This window comes from Nicotiana tabacum, chromosome 5 (assembly GCF_000715075.1).
Source record: "Nicotiana tabacum cultivar K326 chromosome 5, ASM71507v2, whole genome shotgun sequence".
Taxonomy (NCBI): Eukaryota; Viridiplantae; Streptophyta; class Magnoliopsida; order Solanales; family Solanaceae; genus Nicotiana; species Nicotiana tabacum.
The window spans coordinates 161,219,830-161,231,445 of NC_134084.1; the positions used below are offsets into that span (position 1 = coordinate 161,219,830).

Consider the following 11,616-nt stretch of genomic DNA (forward strand, 5'->3'; position numbering starts at 1 on the left):
TGTAAATTACTTGAGACTGCTCTAAACTACGCATACATTAATGCTACATAGTTGACCATGAGTCAAATTCTAGGCACCTACTTTTTGGCCGATTTGGTTTACGCCTACTTTTTGGTCGGCTAGTCTGATGGTACGCGCTTTGCATGTGTACTTAAGTCAATGAATATACGACCTTTTAGAAAATTGTCGAAGTATTATTATATGCTCCTTAAAATATATATAATTTTAGTTAAAAGGGATTAAACATTCCATGTTGATTTTCTATTTTTTTTCCCCGCAGTTACTATTCTTATGCAAGCAAATTTAGGCATCCTAAGAATTTTTTCAACTTGAAACATAATTTTAATTGTACAGTTAATTTGAAAAATAATTGAATTGAATTTTAGACATAATTATTTGTCCTTGATATTAAAAGAACTAATTTATTTTTTATTGATTCAAATTCTTAATATTAGTTCATCCCAAGTTTTAAATATTTAATCGTAATATGGAGGGATTACAATTATGTTACATCGTTCAAATAAGAAAATAATTATACAAGATAACTAAAATTTAATTTATTTAAAGTACTATGAATGCTAAAACTATCTACATAGTTCAAATAAAATTTACTTAAAAAATATAAAAATATAATATTAGAACTTGTAATTTAGTTATAAAATAGAATAACAGAAGAGTATAATTAAGTTCCTTAAATGATAATTGTTGATCCTATTTAGCTATTCAATAAAAAAGAAACTGTCACGACCCGGACACAAGTCGATAATATAATAAAAGCGGAACTTTAAATAAATAAGCGGAAGTCAACAATTATATATCTTAAGGCTACGTCTATTACAACTTTTAAAACCTCAAATACCCCAAAACCTGGTGTCACAGACTGTCTAAGAGTTACTACATACAAGGTCTGAAAAAAATAATACACTATTTCTGAACAAAAGGAAATGAAATAGGAAATAGGGATAGAGGGAGACGTCAGGGCCTGCGGACGCCTGCAGATCCACCTTAGGTCTCCGAGTGGACTGAAGGAAGCCCTCCAACTATTGTCCGAAAGCTGCTCCTAGATTTACACATAGTGCAGAGTGTAGTATCAGCACAACCGACCCCATGTGTTGGTAAGTGTCTAGCTTAACCTCGGCGAAGTAGTGACGAGGCTAGGACCAGACTACCAAATAAACATGTGCAGTTCATATATATATATACAGCGGAAAAGAAATACAGAAATAACCAGTCAATGTGGGAAGGGGAAACATGTTGGGGGGGAGATAATAGTTCTGAATAGAAAGGCATCAAGTAAGGAAAGAAACAACATAACCAGAATATCAACAAGGAAGAAGAAATCAACAATTGCACGGCATCACCCTTCATGCTTTTACTCTCAGCCTCATGAAAGCAGTTATATAATAAAAATGTGCACGGCATCACCCTTCGTGCTTTTACTCTCGTCCTCACCAAAACAATCATATAATCAAAATATGCACGGCATCACCCTTCGTGCTTTTACTCTCTTTCCTCACCATATAATCAATAGAATCGGCACTGAATGGTATGTTGTGCGGCACTGCATCACCCTTCGTGCTTTACACTCTTTCCTCACAATAACAAACAATGCACGGTATCACCCTTCATGGTTTAACACTCTTCCTCACCCAAACAACAATCACAAACAAAAGGGCAAGGGAATAAACAAAATAATAATAGAAATCCTGGCAAGGGAACACAATTAAACAATTAAATCCCGGCAAGGGAACAACATCAATAATCTCAACATCCTGGCAAGGGAGATAATCAACAAAGAAACAATATCCCAACAAGGGAACAATTTAATATCTCTTTCTCTTTCTTTAACTTTTATTTCATAACTCACTTTACCACTTGAGCCAATGCTCCAAAGGGTTCAATCATCTCATATACGTTCACAATTTGTAATATAACTTGAGCCAATACTCCTCGATGTTCAAAGGTCAAAATTTCCTTCCACAAGCTTTTCACAACAAATAGAAATCATCACCAAGGCATGAAAGATACAACGGAATCAAGATATTCACAATTTAAAGACTCACGGTCATGCTAGACACCAACGTATAGATACTCGTCACCATGCCTATACGTCGTACTCAAGAATTATCATGTAGAAAATAAGACTCAACTCCTAAATCCCTCAAACTAAGGTTAGACCAAACACTTATCACGATGCCTCGAACACAATTCAAGTTTCAATTATAGCTTTACCTCTCGATTCCACCGCCAATTCGCTCGTATCTAGTCACAATTTACTTAATTATATCAATAAACACTAAATGAATCAATTTGAATGCATGAAAATTAGTTTTCCAAAGTTTTACCCAAAAAGTCAAAATCGCCCCCGGGCCCACGTGGTCAAAACCCGAGGTTCGAACGAACCGATTACCCATTCCTCCACGAGCTCAAATATGTTATTTGTTTTGAAATCGGGCCTCAAATCGAGGTCCAAATCCCCAATTTTTGAAAAAAACCTAGGTTCTACCAAAACACCTAATTCCCCCATGAAAATAATTGATTTGAAGTTGAAATCATGTTAAAAGATGTTAATAATAGAAGTAAACTAGTTAAAAATGACTTACGATTGATTTGGAGAAGAAAGGTTGTTTGAAAAATCGCCTCTTATATTTTTGGGGTTTTTGAAAAATGCAAAATAACTGAAAATCTCGTCTATTTATACCCCTCTCAGACCCCCTGTGCGGACACACAAAATGGACTGCGGACGCACAAAATGGATTGCGGCCGCACAGGCCTTCCTGATGTACTGCGGTCCAGTGCCCTATACGGACCGCACGAAATGGACCGTGGCCGCACTACCCTCCACCGCGCACCGCACAAAGCCGACCGCGGACCATACTGGCCCTCTTCCGCGGTCGCACACGTTTTTGTGAGGACCGCATTAGCGGGTTCAGATACCTGCAACTTCTGGTTTTAAGTCTAAAACATCTCGAACCTACCCGAAACTCACCCGAGCCCTCAGAACTCCAAACCAAGTGCACACAAAATCTCAAGAATATCCTACGGACTTATTCGTGTAATCAAATCACCAAAATAACGTCATGAACATCAAATTAAACCTCGAGATCAATGAAATTTCTCAAAACTTCTTTAAACATAAATTTTGCAATTAAGTCCGAATCACGTCATATGACATCCAATTTTTACCAAATTCCACAAAAATATCTTAAATCATATATAAGACCTGTACCGGCCGCCGGAACCAAAATACGGGCTCGATACCATCATGTTCTAATCAAATTTCATTTCAAATTTCTTTAAACAATTCCAGAAATCAATTTTCCTTTGAAAATTCATTCCTCGGGCTTGGGACCTCGGAATTCGATTTCGGGCATACGCCCAAGTCCCATATTTTCCTACAGACCCTCTTAGATCGTCAAATCACAGGTCCGGGTCTGTTTATCCAAAACATTGACCGAAGTCAAATTAGCTCATTTTATAATCAAAACTTATCATTTTTCATAGATTATCATATTTAAGCTTTCCAGCTACGCGCCCGGACTGTGCACGCAAATCGAGGTGACTCTAAATAAGGTTTCCAAGGCCTCAGAACACACAATTTCCTTTTGGGTCATCACATTCTCCACCTCTAAAACAATCGTTCGTCCTCGAACGGACAGAAGAAAGAAGTACCTAAGTCGGGGAAAAGATGGGGATAACGGCTCCGCATATCGGACTCAGACTCCTAGGTCGGTGCCTCAGGAGGCTGACCTCTCCACGGAACATGAACAGAAGGAAAACTCTTCGACCTCAACTGATGAACCTGCCGGTCTAGAATAGCTACCGGTTCCTCCTCATAAGACAAGTCCTTGTTCAACTGGATAGTGCTGAAATCAAACACGTGGGATGGATCGACGTGATATTTCTGGAGCATGGACACATGAAACACAGGATGCACGGCTGATAAGATCGACGGCAATGCAAGTCTATAAGCCACCTCTCCCACTCGATCAAGAATCTCAAACGGACTGATAGGGCTAAGCTTGCCCTTCTTCCCAAATCTCATCACGCCCTTCATAGGCGACACTTGGAGCAATACCCTGTCACACCTATTTTTTTACAAACTTCACTAAACCCTCTTAAATTAATAAAAAGATTTTTGTAAAGCATGAAAAGGGTTTTCAATTAGGATGTGACAAAATTTGTGTTCAAAAGGATTAACTAAGAGTCGCCACCTGACATTGATTTCAAGTGTCAGGTCACCGTTTTTCTAAAAATAATTTTGTTTCCTTTTAAAACACTTGAGACTCTAAAACTAAGTTTGCACCAGAGAATCGGGTAAGGGTGTTCATTTAACTTGGAGAGAAGGTGTTAGACATTCCCCGAGTCCCGTGAAAGTCACGGTTGCGTACTCAATCTAGTTGGCTTTTAAAATATTCAAATTAGGGCAAAACAATGGAATAAACACACAAGAGGCTCGAGGTTGTCCTTACCTAATAAAAGAGAAATGAAAAATAAAAAATAAAATAAAAATACTACAAGTTCTACTTTCGGCCTCCAAATACAAATGCTTTGGGGCATACCCCGGATAAAAATATCTACAAATTTCGCGGGGCATTCCCCAGATAATAAACTAAAGGAACGACCTCTCGCCTCGAAAACTAATAAAGTGTCCTAATATTGCCTACCCAAGTAGTCGGCCTAAACATGCTACTAGCGGACCAATTAAATAAAATAAAACGCGCCCAACAAGAATATTTCTTTCCGTTGTCTTTTAATATTTAAGTCCCGATCCCACGTCAATTTTAAACCAACTACGCCACAACTGAGCTGCAAGATTCCTTAACGCTCTTTCAACTCAAATCAAAACCAACTTACTTTGCCATATCTATTCAACAAACTAAGTCAATAAGAGACAAATTAACGTATCTACATGGGGACAAGAAATGGACTAAAGCACTAAAAAATTTAAAGAAATTTAACCAAATCATATTAGGATGCCATTCTAACGTATTTTCAATACCAAAACAAATTTAACTAATAAACATCAATTCTCCAAATAAATCTAATAAACATTAACAATTCATACTCAACCCAAAGTTGAAAAATCCACCACTGATATATTGAAAGCTTAAGTTCTAGTTTTAAAAGGAAAGATGCAGAATACTAACACTAAATATTATTACTACTGATTTAAGTATGTGACTGTAAAAGAAACTGATTATTCCCTTTAAGGTGAAACCTCAAGCTTAGTTCAAATGAAGATTGCATCATAAACCAACGAACACCAAAATCAACACCATTTTCTACAAAAAAAAAAAGTAATTACAACTAAGTGAGTCTAGGATTCCTAGCCCCAAATTGCAACGATACAAAACTACTTCTATGGACATGTATCATGGAGAATTAATCATCATACGCAAAATAACATGGCAAAAAGAGAGATCAAACAAAATAAGAGAGGGAAGTTTAGGGGGACCTGTTGGAGTTCTTTCAATAGATTAAAAATCGGCAAATACAGAAAGTTTGGCTCCACAGATTCAACTGAGAGGACAACGATGAGAGACGGGTAGAAATCACGAATTCAAAATTGACACCTCGAACGGCAACCTCGGCTCTTAAAAAAAAACTTCGCTCAATCAAACTCCATAGTTGGGAACCAGAATCACGGAGAAAGAAGCTAAAGTGTTTGTGTTTTGTTTTTTTTTATTTTCGAAGTTAACAATGAAAAATTTCTTAAGATCAGTAGCTCATCGTTTCCACCAGAAAATTTGAGTCTTGGAGAAGAAGATCGAAGGCTGCCTTTTTTGTGTACACTAGGTTCTAAGGTCTTAGAGAATAGGGGTAGGGGTGGGGCGCCGATTGCTTCTTGGTCGTGTCTCTCTTTTAGTCTTCTCTCCGTTCAGTAGAAAGGTTAGGGTGTAAGGGTTAAAGAAGAAGGGGTAATGGGTTAGGTCTTGTTGGGCTTCCAAATTGGGCTTAAAGACTAAAAATAACTAGCAAAATACTACTAGAATACTAGTAATTGACTTTAACTAACATAAAATTTATATTCATATGAAACCATCATTTTTCAAAGATTATATATTAAAATGAAAGCAGAGAAAAGTTAATTAGAACGAAGGCAAACTTAGATTAATATTACTACAAAAGACTAATGGCCTCAACTTAAATAGAAAGATAAAAGATAAAATTGAAAATATTTTTGTATTTTCGACTTTTATGTTCTACTATTAGACTAATAAAAAGTGAAAAATAGGATAAATCCTATTAAAATAAAAATAAGTAAATATTTTTTAAAAATACTACTTTAAAAGTTGCGCGGGTCAAAAATTGCGTGCTTACATACCCACTATCCAACCATAAAACCTACATATCGAACCTTGCGGTCTGCATAACTCTTTTGTCTGGACTGAGCTGTACGAAGCCTATCCTGAATTATCCTGACCTTGTCCAACGCCTCCTGAACCAGATTCGTACCCAACAATCAAGCCTCTCCCGGCTCAAACCATCCAACCGGAGATCGACACCGCCTACCATATAAAGCCTCATAAGGAGCCATCTGGATACTCGACTGGTAACTGTTGTTGTAGGCAAACTCTGCTAAAAGCAAAAACTGATCCCACGAGCCTCCAAAGTCAATGACACAAGCTCGGAGCATATCCTCCAAAATCTGAATAGTCCGTTCGGACTGCCCGTCCATCTGAGGATGAAATGCTATACTCAACTCAACCAGGGTGCCCAACTCTCGCAGAACTGCTCTCCAGAAATGCGAGGTAAACTGCGTACCTCGGTCCGAAATGATAAATACAGGCACACCATGAAGACGAACAATCTCTCAGATATAGATCTCAGCTAACCTCTCAGATGAATAGGAGACTGCCACAGGAATGAAATGCGCTGACTTGGTCAGCCTATCAACAATGACCCATACTGCGTCGAACTTCCTCCGAGCCTGCGGGAGTCTAACAACGAAATCCATAGTGATTCGCTCCCACTTCCACTCGGGAAGCTCAATCCTCTGAAATAAACCACCAGGCCTCTGATGCTCGTACTTAACCTACTCACAATTCAAACACCGAGCTACATATGCAACGATATCCTTCTTCATTCTCCGCCACCAATAATGATGTCGCAAATCCTGATACATCTTCGCGGCACCCGGATGAATAGAGTACCGGGAACTATGGGCCTCCTCTAAAATCAACTCTCAGAGCCCATCCACATTAGGCACACAAACTCGACCCTGCAATTTCAAAACTTCATCATCATCTAAGGTAACCTGCTTGGCACCTCAGCGCTACACCGTGTCTCTAAGGACACACAAATGGGGATCATCAAATTGCCGATCACGAATACGCTCCAATAATGAAGAACGAGCGACCGTGCAAGCTAATACACTACTAGGCTCAGAAATATCCAACCTCACAAACTAATTGGCCAAAGCCTGAACGTCCAAAGCAAGCGGTCTCTCACCGACCGGAATATAAGCAAGACTGCCCATACTAGCTGACTTCCTACTCAACACATCGGCCACCACATTGGCCTTTTTCGGATGATACAAGATAGTGATATCATAATCTTTCAACAACTCCAACCACCTCCTCTATATCAAATTCAACTCCTTTTGCTTGAACAAATACTAAAGACTCTTGTTATCCGTGAACACCTCACATGCTATGCCATACAGATAATGCCTCCAAATCTTCAATGCGTGAACAATGGCTGCCAACTCCAAGTCATGAATCGGATAGTTCTTCTCATGAATCTTCAACTGCCGCGAAGCATAGGCAATGACCTTGCAATCCTTCATCAACACTGCACCAAGCCTAATACGAGATGCATCACAATAAATTGTATAAGGCCCTGAACCTGTGGGTAAAACCAACATCGGTGCCGTAGTCAGAGCTGTCTTGAGCTTCTTTAAGCTCGCCTCACACTCATCTGACCATCTGAATTGGGCACCCTTATGGGTCAACCTGGTCATCAGGGTTGCGATAGATGAGAACCTCTCCACGAACCGACGGTAGTAGCCTGACAATCCCAAGAAATACCGAATCTCTGTAGCTGATGCTAGTCTAGGCCAGTTCTTGACTACCTCAATCTTCTTGGGACCAACCTGAATACCCCCTGCTGATAAACATGACCCAGAAATGCAACTGAACTCAACCAGAACTCACACTTCGAGAACTTAGCATATAACTGACTATCTCTCAAAGTCTGAAGAACCAGTTTAAGATGCTGCTCGTGCTCCTCCGGCTGCGGGAATATATCAAAATATCATCAATGAAGACTATCACGAACGAGTCCAAATAAGGCCTGAACACTCGGTTCATCAAATCCATAAAAGTTGCTGGGGTATTTGTCAACCCAAATGACATGACCAGGAACTCATAATGCCTGTACTGAGTGCGGAAAGCTGTCTTAGGGATATCGGATGGCCTAATCCTCAACTGATGGTAGCCAGATCTCAAATCAATCTTTGAAAACACCTTGGCACCCTGAAGCTGATCAAACAAATCATCGATCCTCGGCAATGGATATTTATTCTTGATTGTAACATTGTTCAACTGCCGGTAATCAATGCACATTCTCATAGAACCATCCTTCTTCTTAACAAACAACACCGGCGCACCCCAAGGCGAAACACTCGATCTAATGAAACCCTTCTCAAGCAAGTTTTGCAATTGTTCCTTCAACTCTTTCAACTCCGGCGGGGCCATACGATACGGCGAGATAGAAATGGGCTGAGTGCCCGGAGCCAAATCAATGCAAAAGTCAATGTCCCTGTCGGATGGCATACCCGGTAGGTCTGAAGGGAATACATCAGAAAACTCATGAACAACGGACACAGAATCAATAGAAGGGAACTCAGCACTAGAATCACGAACATATGCCAAATAGGCCAACACCCCTTCTCGACCATACGCCGAGCCTTCACATACGAGATAACACTGTGGGTAGAATGACCAGGAGTCCACTCTAAACGGGGTAAATCCGATAAGGCTAAGGTCACAGTCTTGGCATGACAATCCAATATAGCGTGATAAGGTGATAACCAATCCATCCCCAATATAACATCAAAATCGACCATGTATAGAAGCAACAAATACACATGACTCTCAAGACCCCCAATCACCACAATACAAGAACGATGGGCTCGATCTACCACAATAGAATCACCCACTGGTGTAGACACATAAACAGAAATACTCAATGAATTACTAGGCATGACCAGATACGGTGCAAAATAAGATGACACATACGAGTAGGTAGACCCTGGATCAAATAACACTGAAGCATCTCTATCACAAACCAGAATAGTACCTATAATGACTGCATCTGAAGCCTCAGCCTCAGGTCTGGCTGGAAGGGCATAACATCAGGGTTGGGCCTCACCACCCTGAACTACCTCTCTAGAATGGCCTACTGCTGGTTGGCCTCCACCTTTGGCGGCCTAAGCTCCACCTTTAGTACCTCTACCTCTAGCACCTCTACCCCCACCTCCAGCTGGCTGGGTGCCTTTGGAACACCTGGTGCCTGTACCATAGCACGAGAACACTAATGTTGAGAGCTACCCGGTGCTCGAGGGAAAAACCTGGCAATATGACCCGGATCACCACACGTGTAACAAGCCCTCGGCTGCTGAGACTGCTGGCCCTGACAACCTAAATGACCACCCTGAAAACTCTGAAGCGGCGGTGCACTGATAGGAGTAGGTGGTGCAATGTAGGGCTGCTGATCGGGATACTACATATGGGAACCACGACCACCTAAAATACCGTGAAAAACCTGGAGCCCTGATTGAAAGGGCCTAGGAGGATGGCCTCTACCATACGAATCTCGACCTCCGGATGAGGTACCACTGAATATGCCTGAATGACGGGGCCTCTTGTCTGACCCATGACCGCCTACCTTTGACAGAACCATCTCAACCCTACGGGCCACATTGGCCGCCTCCTGAAAAGTAATCTCACTCCTAGCCTCTCTAGCCATCTAAAGACGAATCGGCTGGATAAGACTGTGAATAAACCTCCTCACCCTCTCTCTCTCGGTGGGGAGTATGATGAGAGCATGGCGAGCCAAATCAATGAACCTGGTCTCATACTGGGTAACCGTCATGGAACCCTATTGGAGGCGCTCAAACTGCCTCCGATAGGCCTCTCTCTGAGTAACGGGGAGAAACTTCTCCAGAAACAACACTGTAAACTTCTCCAAAGTCAAAGCTGGAGATCTGACTGGTCTAGCTAAGAAATAATCCTTCAACCAAGTCTTGGCGGATCCAGACAAGCGAAACGTAGATAAATCGACTCCATTGGTCTCAAAAATACCCATGTTCCTGAGAACCTCGTGGCAGCTGTCTAGGTAATCCTGGGGATCCTCAGCAAATGCACCGCTGAAAGTAGAAGTGAAGAGCTTGGTGAACCTATCCAGCCTCCACAAAGCATCGGCAAACATAGCCGCTCCATCGTCGGTCTGAGCCACCACACCCGACTGAACTGCTCCAACTGGTTGAACCGCTGGAGTCTGAATCTGGGGAGCTACCTGTTCCGGAGTGCGAGTAGCAGGAGTCTGGGCCCCTCCTTCAGCCTAGGAGACAGCTGGTGCTATATGAAGCAAGTCTGCTCAGGTGACACTCTCTATGAGGCCCACTAATCGGACCAGAGCATCTTGAAGAACTGGGTAGCAATAAACCCCTCTAGGGCCTGAGTTGGGCCCACCGGAACTGCTGGAGTCAGAACCTCCTCATCAAAATCACCTGAGGCTCCGTCACTGGGGTTGCTGCTCAGGGCTGATATTTGCCCCTACCTCGGCCTCTAGCACGGCCTCGCCCTCTGCCCCTTGTGGGGGTGACTGCTGGGGGCTCGGGCTGCTGAGCGGAGGATGAGGAAGCGCGTATTCTCGCCATCTGCAAAAGAACAAAGTAGAAATTCAATTAGCATTGAGAAACAAAACTGCACGACGAGAAAGAACAAATGTGAAGTTTTTCCTAACTCTGTAGCATCTGGGGATAAATACAGATATCTCGGTACCGATCCCTCAGACTTTACTAAGCTTGTCTGTGAACTGTGAGACCTATGTAACCTAGGGCTTTGATACCAACTTGTCACGACCTGGATTTCCCACCCTCGGGAGTCGTGATGGCGCCTACTAATGGGAGCTAGGCAAGCCAAACCTTAACTACTTGCTGCACTTTCATTTTTGCTTCTTTTTAACAAACACAAGTCGATAATATGATAAAAACGGAACTTTAAATAAATAAGCGGAAGTCAACAATTATATATCTTAAGGCTACGTCTATTACAACTTTTAAAACCTCAAATACCCCAAAACCTGGTGTCACAGTGTCACAGACTGTCTAAGAGTTACTACATACAAGGTCTGAAGAAATACAATACACTGTTTCTGAACAAAAGGAAATGAAACAGGAAATAGGGATAGAGGGAGACGCCAGGGCCTACGGACGCCTGCAGGTCTACCTTGGGTCTTCGAATGGACTGAAGGAAGCCCTCCAACTACTGTCCGAAAGCTGCTCCTGGATCTGCACACAGTGCAGAGTGTAGTATCAACACAACCGACCCCATGTGCTTGTAAGTATCTAGCCTAACCTCGGTGAAGTTGTGACAAGGCTGGGAC

At 41.7% G+C, this 11,616-nt stretch overlaps 1 long non-coding RNA gene across 2 annotated transcripts; it reads right to left on the bottom strand.

The window, feature by feature from the left end:
- Positions 1–768: 768 nt before the first annotated feature.
- LOC142181288 (uncharacterized) lies at positions 769–5,934 on the bottom strand. 2 transcript variants are annotated; one of them, XR_012709961.1, is made up of 2 exons: positions 5,459–5,934; positions 769–1,060 (listed from the first exon to the last, which is right to left on the bottom strand). It is a non-coding gene; the product is annotated as an uncharacterized LOC142181288 (long non-coding RNA). The 2 variants fall into 2 exon arrangements; XR_012709962.1 differs by having other exon boundaries at positions 769–5,285.
- Positions 5,935–11,616: the final 5,682 nt, after the last annotated feature.